We start from the raw sequence: 12885 nt of genomic DNA, 5'->3' as shown, positions 1-12885 counted from the left end.
AACGTGGGGGTCTGGAAATGGGATAGTGTGTTCACGGTACTGGGAGCTTGGGACACATGCGGATGGAGGGTGAAAGGGTGCAGAGGAAGCTGGAAAAATAGGTGGGAGTCAGATTTGGACAATTCATGAAGCTGCTAGAAGTCAGATGCATTCTGAAGGCCTTGGAAGAAAGCCAGAGTTTTAAAGCGGAAGCATCACATGCCTTGATCCCATTTGGGGGTGATGCTTCTGGCTGAGGTGAGGACAGGAGTGGGAAGGAGACTAGAAGGTGGGGCCCCAGAGGGAGTCGTAAGTGGCGTTGTCAGTCGTGGGCTGAGGTGGTCCACCCTAGTCTGGAGGGATACTTTATCACTGACATTGTGTATGATTGCTGGCACATGTGAAAATGAAAGGTTTCGACTTTTGGTTAGTCTTACTATTGCTGTTACATCCTCTGTGGACGACGCACCCCTTTATTGCCTGTGTGGGGGCAGACCTCTCTTAGCTCACTGCCCTTGGTGTGCCATTGACAGAAGGCGGTTGGAGGAATCCAGGTACAAGAGGTTACCATCTCTTACTGAGCATCGCTAGGGGCCTGTGCGTGGACAGGCTGCGTGTGGGCCCTGCAGTTCAGAGGTAGATTTGAAAAGAACCTTTGTGTTTGAAGTGCTGTCATCATCCTACTGACCTTGGGGGCATAGTGTCATAAATTCCCCCTCCTTCCGCCACACTGGTCCCCCTTGACCCTCCCTAGGAGCCTGAAGGCCTCCCTCAGGCTGCTAGCACGGGGAGGTAAGGGACTGTGTCTCTTCTGTTACTGGAACTTCCTCCATAAAATATTCAGGGCTGCCAGGAAGTCATCAGGTGGAGATGTTTGAAAAATAGATTTACTCAGAAACAAACCGAATAGCTTTGCCTGCCAGCCTCCCTCCGTGCAGGCGTCTACAGGGGCTCCTGGCCCCGCCTTTGCCGTCCTTCAGGGGGAGCAGCCACACACGAGGCTGCAGCTGAGCACAGTGGTTGCGATGGCTGGAGAGCAGAAGCCAGGACAGCAAGAGCGCTTTCCCCACTTCTGACTGCTTTCCAAGGGCAGCCTAAGTGGACTGGGCCATGCGGGGCCAAGGGCCTCAGCCACCTCTGTAAAGTGGGGACCTTTGTCATGTGTTTGCGATTGAGGCGCTGCCTCACTGTGAACAGAGCTCATCACCTACTTGCTACTCCTGTTCCTTTAGAGGGATGTTGGGTTACTGTGAGAAATACCAAACACGAGATGAATTGCACATAGAACATCATGTCACAGGCAAATGTGCACCCATCATTTTATTTATATACTGTTATATATTCATAAAAAACAGAAATGATGTATTGGAAATCTGGTAATTTCTTTGCCTCAGGTCTGCATGTATCCATAGTTCGTGCCTAGCTTGTACAGTTTTAGGCAGTGTTCATATAAAGTGGAAAATTTGCAATTATCTACTTAACTTCAACAATGGAGTTGACTTTGATTAATGCTCTGAGATTGAACGATGCTAACTGGCATCCGACACGACTCACGTGAGCCAAAAACTTGCTTTCAGTTCTTAATCCTCGCTTGGAAATGAGGAAAAGCAGTAATACTGAGGCAACTTCCTTCACTCATTTTAAACGGAGGCTCTGTTTACCCGCTCGGCTTCAAATCAGAGCTGTTTGTGCGAAGTTAGGCTTTCTGGTGGTTATTTTAACTGAACTGGTAGTGCACCCAAGCCAAATAAAAGAACTGTGTGGCGTGAGACCAGAGTTCAGAATTCAAAGTTTAGACTAGAAGATAGCATGGTGCAGTGGAAGAACAGAGACTGGTGTTCAGCACCCTGGTTGCACCCAGCGAGCTGTAGGATTCTGAGTGAATTATTTAACCTTGTGGAACCTCAGGTTCTTCACCTGTGAAATGCAGAAAATGATGTCTATTTCAAAGGATGGGTGGGCTGATTCATGAGATAATGTATTTAAAATGTCCAGAACACAGTAAGTGATTAATAAATGTAGCTGTTATTAGAGCTATTATTAGAGCTTAGGCTGTAGAGCTCAGGTGTTGGTGGTTCTGTAATTAATTGGGTCGTTAGCTTTCTTTTGGTTACAAGAGACTAAAAATCGGGTTCAAGCCAATTTAATCAAAAAAGGGAAATTTATCAACTCATATAACTTCATCTAAAAGTCGGCTTTGGGTCACAGAAATATTATAGAGAAGGCTGAAGCTGGAAAGTTGGAGGGGTTGAATGACTCCTTAGTAGGGCCACCAAATTTAGCAAATGAAAGTATTCAATGTTCAGATAAATTTGATAAATAGCTCTAACTGCTGAATTTTTGTAATTTATTGAAAAAAGCTGACAACAGGACATTTAGGGTGTCCTGAGAAAGTCACTACAGAAAGCAGGCATAATCATTAAATACGGGACATGTCCTGTGTGTACAAGGATGCCTGGCAACCCTACTCCTTAGGGTATTGCCACCTATGAAATTCTCCCCATATCTTTAAGTAGTGTTTCCACCTACTGCTGTTGACTCAATTAATTTCATTCTTGTATTAATTAAATTAACTAGAGACTTTGCTGGAAAATTCATGATAAGTCTAAGGTCCATACTATGTTATTTGAAAATAATAAAATTCTTTAAAAAGTAAAATTGGGATTCAGATACAGTATGATCCAGGAGGTAAAAATTCTTTCATCTCTATCATCTCTTTCATCTTCCATCCTAAGTTCTGCTGTCCATGTTGGCTTCAGATAACTCCAGACATATATCCTCCCAGGTAGTGGTCCAAGAAAAAGAGTGCTTCTGTTGATCTGACAAAGCCTATGATCTGATTTTCATTAGTTAGAATTCTACCTCATTCTTTTGTCTGGACAAAATTTTTATATTAGGCCAGGAGAATGGTTTGCTCGGACTGGACATATTTGGGTTACATGCACACTCTTGGAGCCAAGGTTGGAATCGATTTTAACCAAAGCACGTGGACTGAGTATGGGGAGGGGAAATGGTTTCTTCAGAGGAAAACTGGTTCTCTGTAATGAAAAGAAAGGATAAAATGGATATTGGGTAGCCAGAAAATAAAAACACCTCCCTGTAAACAAACAAATGAACAAAAATAGCAAATATACAGCCAGGTTCTTCTGTGGCTTAGACAAGGAAAAGATGTCATAGCTTAGATAAATCAACACCAAAAGGGGATGAGGAACGTGCCCTTCGGCTTTAGGTGAGGAGTTCCTGAATTGACACATGGACTCATTGCTTCAGATCTGAAGATTATAGAATTATCAAAGAATGCTTTCATTTCCAAAATTGTAACAGCTGTATGTTTTATTCTGGTTATTAAAATAATATATGCCTAAAGGCACATAGGGTAAAGTAAAAGTCACCAATAATGCCGCAATCCAGAGATAATGCCTGTTAACATCTTTGTATAATTATTCAGATATTTTTCATGTGTATGTTTTTAAGTTGTACATATAAAATACTTGGTTAAAAATAAAATTAAACTTAAAATTACTTTATTACCTTTTAAAATTTAATGTCATATTTTGGACATCTTTTCATAATAATAAATATGGATTTTAAAAATATAATTTTAAGGCTGCATACATTTGAACAAAGGTACGAAAACTATTTAATGACTCTTACGTTAATTCAGTTTTTGTATGATTATAAACGATACACTGATAATATCATTACCTGTACATGTCTATCTATTATCCAATGATTTTTGTGTGTGTGAATAAACTCTTAGAAGTGGAATAGCTATGCTAACAATTATGTATGCCTTAAATATTTTGACATGCATTACTAAAATGCCCTCCAGAAAATTGTTCCTGTACTGGGTAAGGTTGCCAGATAAAATACAGAATGTCCAGTTAATTTGAATTCCAGAAAACGGTGAATAATTTTCTTGTATCAAAATATCCCAAATATTACAAAATCATCTGAAACTCAAATTTAACTGCAGATCCTGTATTTTTATTTGCGAAATCTGACAACTCTAAGACTGGGTATAAATCTCAGTTCACAAACCCCGTAGGGGCTATGCTGCGTCCTTGTCAGGCTTCGGCCCCGGCCCCGGCCCCGAGCCTCAGGTCTGGCCACTTTTATGCACCCTGTAGCCCGCGCTCCAAATTCTGGCCATCTCCAGAGCATCTAGTGGTGGGTGGGTCCCTGCCCTCGACCTCTGACCTACCCCCTGTGCCCTCACATTACCTTTTCTCTGTGCAGAGAGAGAGAGAGAGAGAGAGAGAGAGAGAGAGAGAGAGAGAGAGAGAGAGAGGTGGGGAGGGAGCCCGCTCCAGGGTCTCTCTCTCTTTTATAAGGACACCAATCCCAGGGGACCACAGTCCCGCCTCGATGACCTCATTTATGACCTCATTACTTCCTTAAAGGCCCCCATCTCTAAATATAGCTATACTGGGGCTTAGAGTTTCAGTATATGAATTTGGAGGGTGGGGCACAAACATTCAATCCATAACACATAACCTTCAAGAGGTTCTCCTCTTCTTGTTGCTTTTAAAGATTCTCAAGGAGTTCAGGCTTTTGAAAAACAAAACAGGCAACCTCTGCTTATGAATAGAGTAATAAAATGTGTCAACTGAGATCAAAATCTTCAGGAAGAACTCAATTTAAAGATTTAAATTCTTAATAAATTAAATATTTATTTATCAAAGCAATGTCTCTTCTAAATAATCATTTGGTCACACAAAAGCAACTTTGTGGGAACATAAACAGTGCACATTGGCATGTACATATGTACATATGTATGCATAAAGAAGAGTGGAAGTATATCAATAACAGCAATGGTCATAGCCACCAGTTACTACACACTGTTCCACATGCAAATATCCTCTTAAATCCTCACACCATGCGGCAGCTTCAGTCCTTATTTCCACTTGTCAGATGAGGCTCTGCGTTAGTAACTAAGACCAGCTCTGTGTGACTCCAAAGGCAATATGGTTTTTTTTTCTGGGTTGAAGAGATGTACATAATTTTCAGTTTCTTTTTAACTGAATTGTAGTAGTCTCTGAATTGTTTGCAATGTGTGTGCATTTTTTTTTTTTAGAATCAGAAACATTATTTCCATCTTGAAAAAGCAATAATAGATGGTGATAGAAATTGAGAGGCAAACAGAAGAAATCATCAGCTCTGAAAGAGAGTGATTATAGCACCCAACCAGCTCTGAATATTCTAGTTTGCATGTGGGGGGGAGGGGCAGTTGTTAGTTTGATCAGCATTAAATAGTATCTTGTTTAATTAGCATTTCATTGATGATTTTAATGTACACTTGCTCTTAAAGATAATGGCAGAATATTATTCAGCCAAAAAAAGAGGGGAATCTTGCCATTTATGACAATAGGAATGGACCCGGAGGACATTGTGTTAAGTGAAATCAGTCAGACAGAAAAAGACTAATACTGCATGATCTCACTTATATGTGGAATCTAAACAAACCAAATCAAAACCAAAACATGAAACTCATAGAAAAAGAGATCAGATTTGTGGTTACCAGAGATGAGGTTGGTGGGTGGGGGAATTGGATGGAGATGGTCAAAAAGTACAAATTTCTATTTGTAACATAATAAGCACCGGGGATGTAATGTACAACATGATGACTATAGTTAACACTGCTATATGATATATTTAAAGTTGTTGAGAGAGTAAATCCTGTAAGTTCTCATACAACAGCAACAAAATATTTTTTTGTATCTATATGAGATGATGGATGTTAAACACAGTGGTAATCATTTCACAATGTGTCAGGTCATTACGCTGTACACCTTAAACTTATACAGTGCTGTGTGCCAGTATATCTCAATACAACGGTGGGAGGCGGGGTTGGATAATGGTAGATACTAAGCCTTGAGAGTGTCCTGACAATTTTCCTGTGAGTGTCTGCACATAAACCATAGCCCTAAAAGTGTTGCATGCCACAACTTCCCTTTTGTGGGAAGGCACAGGGCTTTAGTGACATACCCCAGAGAAACACAACATTTGATCAAGATCAAGGTTTCAAGGAACGCCAAATTGCACATCACTCACAGAAATGGCAAGAATGGTTGGGAAACAACTGTTGAGCCTAAATCCAAATATGGTGACAACAGCAGCAAGTGTAGCTTGAGAGGGTCAGTGTTTCACACAGCGTTCAGCAAGAGGCAGGATCATTCAGATAGTGGTCCTAGCCTTCCCCTGAGGATGTGGCGTGGCCCACGCTCTGGGGACTGCAGCCTGTTTGAAGATGTGACCCCCGCCCCCCAACTCACTCCACCAATAGATAGTGCCAGAGACTGGTTATGGAGGGCAAAGGAAGGGGTGTTTTAAAAATACATGCCTGGGAATTCTCAGGTTTCATTGTTCAATTGTATTATATTACAGACATTAAAAAATTAGGACCACCCCCCATGATTATCTTCGCTTGTGTCTGAAAGAAATTTAATGTAAAGGAAGACAACTTGATAGTTTTACTCTTTAGAAAGAAATTTAAAGAATATTTTGTTTATCATACAATTCTGAATAAGGAGGGAAGAAAATGGATAAATTCAAACTAGTTTTATTCAGCAAAGAGTTAAATTAATATTGGATTATCAAGTGTTCCCTAATGGCACAAGGAGCGTAAGCAAGTGGTGCTCCACATTAGATATTCAAAATTAGAACTCTCTGGTCCCCTGTCTTCTGCTGGACTTGGAATTTTGCTCATTAGCTGACAAATGGGTATTCTTAGAACAGCCCTGCCAGCCAGCCAGTGTCACCCTCTTTTCTGCATAATACTGCACATGCAATAATTTGCCTCTTTCTGTTGCATTTTTCCCCTTCGTTTATAAAAATGAGGGAAAACAGAGGACTCTCCAGCAGAGAGCATAGGTGTTAATAGATTTGAGAAAAGACAAAAAATCACCAGGTTTGCCTAAAGCGCCAAATCTTCAGCTTCAATCAGTTGTGCACTGGAATTCAGCCAACTGAATCCGTGTTGAATTATGAAAGAAGATAATATATTTAAAGATGATATGTAAAGTGCTGGAAATATATCATGGAGAATTGTGTATAAAAGGCAAAGTGTAAGGAAGGATTTTATAATATGTTGGCTCTCCAGGATAGAAATCCCCTACAACAAATGATCTTTTGCCCCTTTTATGTCAATACACATTTCCAGAAATTATGTGTGAAGATGGGAACTGGAAGTAGTATATAGAGAAGTGAGTGGCAGGGCTGTAAAGTAAAAACAAACAGGCTCCAAGTCTAGGGTGAGGTAAGACAGATGAGAAAACATTATGTATACCCAGGAAGTACATACGGGTTCTTGCAGTAGTAAAAGGCCGTGTTTCAACAAATTATTCAATATCTATTTATTGAGTTCCTACCTATGTATGGACAATAGGGATATAATGATAAATGAAATGAATGTCCTCCTTTAATGAAGCTTATGAGTGTGTGTGTGTGTGTGTGTGTGTGTGTGTGTGTGTGTGTGTTGATGGTAGGAGTGGAGGCAGATGTTAATTCAATAAGCCCAAATGTAAAACTGCAACTGTGGCAAGTGTTACGAAGTGCAGAGAGCCACGCACCTGTGCTGTAACAGACTAAAATAGGAGGATTTGACTTAGTGACTCTTTAGCTGATATTTAAATGATAAGCAGGAGGTAAAGAGGTAAAAGTTCTAGAGACAGCATTCCGGGAAGAGGGGACAGCATGTCCAAAGGCCCTGCGGCGGGGAAACGTGCTGAGTACGAAACTGGGTGGTGAGGGAAAAGTAAACGTGTAAACGTGGAGTGAAGTGGGAGGGCTGTTTTATCATTAGCCCAGGAGCCACAGGACACCATGGGCATGTTTTAAGTAGGTGGCAGTGGAGCGACATGGTCAGATTTGTGTTTGAGAATATCTGTCTGGCCATGGTATAATGGACTGGATGGACATAGGTGGACCTGTTAGAAAACTTTTGCAACATCCAGGTAAAGATGGCACTAAGGCAATAGTGACGGAGACAGGAATAGGTGATTGGATTTGAGAGCTACGGTGGAGGTGGGAACATCAGGTCTTCATGATGGTTTGCAGGTGGTGGGTGAGAGAAAGAGGTGGAAGAGAGAAAGATGACTTCTAGGATTAATAATAGAAAAGGGTAGGTAACCTAGTAGTCACCTCCTTTTGGTTTTAGAATGAAATATGATTTCTGTGGGGAAGTGAAAGCAGTGAGCATATTTTTAAAAATCATTTAAATTTTTTATTAAAGTAATGCATGCACAGTTTGAAAAGCCAAATAATACTCTAAGGCTTCTAAAGAAAATCAGCCGCCCTGCCTTTCTCTTATGGAAGACTTCAGAGGCAACAACTTTAAATTATTTTAAGTTTTTTTCTGGTATTTACCCTTGTTTTTCTCAATCAATGCTTACATTGCTATTTCTTGATTTCTTTTTTCATTTAACAAATATTTATAAAGCTCCTACTTTGTGCTGCTCACTAAGCTTGGGTACATTAGTGAACAAATCATCAATAGATGTAAATTCCCTGCCCTCATAGAGATTTAACTCCAATGGGGAGAATAAGCAAATCTTTAACTATCACTCTGACTATCTCATTATATAGAGGCTGTGCTCTATATAGAAAAATATAGAGAAAAATTAGCACTCATGAGGGTGATGTAGGGAATGTTGAGGAAGAAATGCAATGTTAAATAAGGGAGTGGGAGAAGTGGGTGACCTTACTGAGAAGATGGCATCTGAACAAAGACCAGATGGGAGGGAGAGCCCTGTGGATATGTGGGGGAAGGGCATTCTAAGCAAAGGGAAAAGCAAGTGCAAAGGCCCTGAGGTGGGAGGTCGTATGTGGCCCTTATTGCTGGAGGAAGGTGAACAAGGGGAGAGCAATAAGGAATAAATTAGGTGTTTCCTGGCTCCCTGGTGTCGTTTATCTTGCAGCAGACCCTGAGATCACTAAACTATACTTCCTTTTGTTCTGATTCCTCCCTGGCAGGGAAAAGGCTGGCACAGTGGTCCAAGCAAGGAGACCTACACACAGGTGTGATAACTGCCGGACAGAGAGGGCCTGGACCTTTAACTTCTCCAGAGGACGAGATCCCTCCTTGGGCTATCCAGTCTGACACCTCTCCAGTGGCCCCCCACATCAGTGACCAGACTAGAAGAAACTGAGATTGGACCCGCTGGCATTAAACATGGGCCCCAAGATGCTGGAGTGGGGCTGTAGGGAGAGGTGGAAGCTGGTGGTGTGGGCAAGAGAGACCAGGTACAAGGAGGCCTGAGGTCAAAGGATGGCAGAAAGTGCATGCCACAGACCCGCCCAGGAAAAAAGTGGCCATGGAAGACTAACAAATAAATATATGGCAAATCTCAGAGGCTATGTGTTTTGCTGCATAGACACATTAACAGCTAATTTAAGCAGACGGGTTAAGTAGTCATGACAAACGCAGGCAGGTTTCCAAGATGCTAGAACACCCAGCCAGCTTCCCAGGTGCTACCAGAAAAGGTACTTGATTGCTCTCTGCAGCCACCCCACTCTGGACAGGGACACTCTCCAAGTGTCAGCCTGTGGGCCAATGTTAAGGTCAGAGTTATGTTTCCTGTGGCTTTCCCAGGGCCCAGATGATGCTATGTGCAGGGTCCCCCAGGAGCAGGTAGAATTTCTTTCTAGTGTGTGACTGCATTACTCTTTTTGTGATGTGGTCAGCTGACAGCTCTTCCCTCCTGGCCTGCCTGGCCCCAGGGGAGGGACAGCAAGGTCACTTTTGGGAAGTCCCTTCTCACCCTCTTAGCCCTCCCCAGATCCGGTCAGGGTGCTCTGGAGGGAAGAATTCTCACGAGTAGCCACTCACCCAAGTAGGCTTTCCTCTTGGTGACAAACACATGATGCTGATTTTCTTGCCCTGAATTTACTTTCCTCATTAGGTGTTGTGAGGGTACAGTTTGTTTTAACACCTGGACCTTCCCAGAGATTTTTGTGAGTGCTATGGCTTCCTTACCCTACTGCAGAAGTCTGGGCTGCAGAGACTGTGTTCTGAGCCATGTGTTCACCTAATGTCTAGCGCAGCACCTGACACAGAATTGTCACTCATAAAATATCAGATGACAGAGTGAGATGACAGACTGACTCTGGTTAATACATACAGTTAAACCACTTCGATGCTGAAAGGCTTCTGTACCCAGCTCCACTGTGGGGAGGGGTTTCCCTCCCCCTTGGGGAGGGGTTTCAACTCAGTTCTGAAACTATCTACCTGGAGATGGCATCAGATCCCACAGGTTGAGGCCTCAGTCCCACAGGACTGCCCCCTACTCCACCCCCACTTCAGACACCAGTTGTAAGTCCAGACTGTTACTGATGCTTCTGAATGAGGTCCCCATGATCGCCTCCTTGGGTTCAGTTCATTTGCTGGAGTAGCACACAGAACTGAGAAAAACCTTTTACTGACGAGATCACCGGTTATCATTAAAGGGTGTAAGTCAGAACAGCCAGAGGGAGGAGATGCAGAGGGCCAGCTATGTGGGAAGGGGTGCCGAGCTCCGTGCCCTCTCTAAGCTCTGCCCTCCCTGCATCTCCACATGTTCACCAACCCGGAAACTCTCTGAACCCCATGGGTTTTTACGGAGACCTTCTCACATAGGCCTGGAGGTCGTGAGGGTGGGGGGTAGGGGGACTGAAAGTTCCAAACTTCTAATCTCATGGTTAGTTGTCCTGGCAACCAGCCCTCTTCCATAGGGGCTTTCCAAAAGTCACCTCATTCATATAACAACACACCTCTATTTCCCTCGTCACTTAGGAAATTCCAAGAGTTTTAGAGCTTTGTGCCAGAAATGGGGACAGAGATCAAATATGTTTCTTATTATAAATCATAATATCACCTATTCAAATCACCATGAACTCACATTTCGTTTACTATAAGTGAAGGGGGTTGTCAAACACCCCAGCAACACACACACACACACACACACACACATACACACACACACACAAAACCTTTTTTTCCCAGGCTTCTCTTCTTACTAAGGAAACCCCATAAGTCTGACATCTCCTGTGTGAAGGTCTATTTTCCAAGCTGTATCTATCATTTGATTGTTTCTTTGCTTAACAGGTGTTCACTGAGTGCCTACTATGCACTGGGCCAATGAATAAAACCAACAAAATCCGTGCCCTTATGAAGGTGAGTTTCCGGTAGGGGGAGGCAGGCAATCGACACAATAAATAACTAAAATATATTGTATTCTAGATACAAATGCAATAGAGGAAATCAGGAAATGGGGCTGTGGAATACAGCAGGAGTGGGGAGGGGTGGAGATCAGCTTAAAATAAGGGAGATAGGAAAAGCCTGACCTAGAAGGTGGTGTTTCAGTAAAGAGCAGAGGGGGTCAAGCGGGAGCCCTGTAGGTACCTGGAGGGAGACATTCTAGGTAGAGGGAAGAGCACCTGCAAAGGGCTGATATGAGAGCTTTGCTGGCACATTCTAGCAACAGCTAGGAGGCCAGAGTGGCTGGAGGGCAGTGAGCAAGCAGGAGAGGAGCTGGAGATGAGGTCAGACATAGCTGGGCAGCAGAGGCTGGGGCCAGCCTGCCAGAGCCTGAAAGGCACCTAAAAGCACTTTGCTTGTATGTGGAATTGGAGAAGCCGTTCTTCCAGGCTCTGATCAGACAAGTGCTATGACTGGACTTCAATTTTAGCAGAATTACCAGTTAGGAAGCTGTTCAAATAAGCTAGGTGACAGCAGACGGTAGTATGGGCCAGTCTGTCAACATTGGAGGTGGTGAGAATGGACAGATTCTGGATAAGTTTGAAGAGAGAGCCAATAGGAGGAATTGGATGTGGCGTGTAGAGAAAGAGTGAAGACAAGGATGACTCCCAGGTTGCGGGTTTGAGAGGTATGTGGAAGAAAGGAAAGACCGGAGGCTGGACCCCTTCTGGCTACTGCAAGAGGCCCGGTGACCCCTTCCCAGCAGCAGGCCTGCGGAATGAGCCTCCTCCATGATGTCTTCCCGGTGGGAGAGCAGCAGTTTTTGTTGCCTCTGCCCTGTCTGATTTCCTGACCCCATGTCTAGGATGGGCTACATATGAGTTTCTGTCATTCATTCTCACTCTCACTTCTCTCTCCCTCCACACATCCATCCTCTGATTTTATTCACTACCCTCTGCATGCTTCTTACCCTCCCCACTCAAACTAGAGCAAAGGAGTCTGTTTCTCAGCCGAGTGACAGAACACTCATGGCAAAGTGCCCAGAGAACTCTCAAGTACCCTCGGACCAGGGGACTGCCAGCCAAACTTATGGCCACAGAGTTGTAAAGTGAGATTGTCCAGAAGGTTCTCTTTCCTCTCAGCCCACTCCTGGGAAAGTTGGGGTTATGACTGGCACTGACTCCAGCTGGGAAATGACAGGTGAGGTATCATCACATCCTGGCAGGAGACAAACCAAACTGAGAATCAGGAGACCAAAAGACCCTGAGGCAGAGACAATGGGAAAGGAAAAGATGGGGTGTATGGAATGCCCCAGCAGAACCCAACAGCAGTCTTGGAAAAGAAGAAAAGTCGCCGGGAAGCTGAGAACACCTCTGTGATAGCTCCTAGGGAAGGGCCATGGAGGCCTTGTCCAAAGTGGATTGGTAACGGAAGAAGGCCACCCCTCATCGTGATGTCACAGGCTGCCGGCAGCCTGTCCCTGCTCTCTGCCATCTGTCTGCCTTTGGAATGCACCACTCCAGGGATGACGAATGTCTTTGTTTCTAGGTGAAGTAGCAGAGAACTGATTTACTAGTCTGTTTTGGGTGCCCTAGGCTGGTATAAGAAGGATTCTGCTTCTTGAGCTCCACTAGGCTGGCCGAAGACCAGGGAAACCACTGGGCCACAGAAGGGGCAGTCTCAGTGTCATTCATCAACTCAAGTGTGTGGCAGCCATAGCATGGAAGAGT

General features: G+C 43.6%; 1 protein-coding gene across 1 annotated transcript in view; it reads left to right on the top strand.

Moving 5' to 3' along the window:
• KCNA6 (potassium voltage-gated channel subfamily A member 6) overlaps positions 1-9328 on the top strand; it is a 32877-nt gene extending 23549 nt beyond the window's left edge. Inside the window, exon 2 of the mRNA XM_081059346.1 lies at positions 8953-9328. The gene's annotated coding sequence lies outside the window, so the exon portion shown is untranslated. The remainder of the gene's footprint in view (positions 1-8952) is intronic.
• The last annotated feature ends 3557 nt before the right edge of the window (positions 9329-12885 follow it).

This window comes from Rhinolophus hipposideros, assembly GCF_964194185.1.
Source record: "Rhinolophus hipposideros genome assembly, chromosome: 9".
Taxonomy (NCBI): Eukaryota; Metazoa; Chordata; class Mammalia; order Chiroptera; family Rhinolophidae; genus Rhinolophus; species Rhinolophus hipposideros.
The sequence above is the reverse complement of the archived record's forward strand: the minus strand, read 5'-3'. Positions and strand labels throughout refer to the sequence as shown.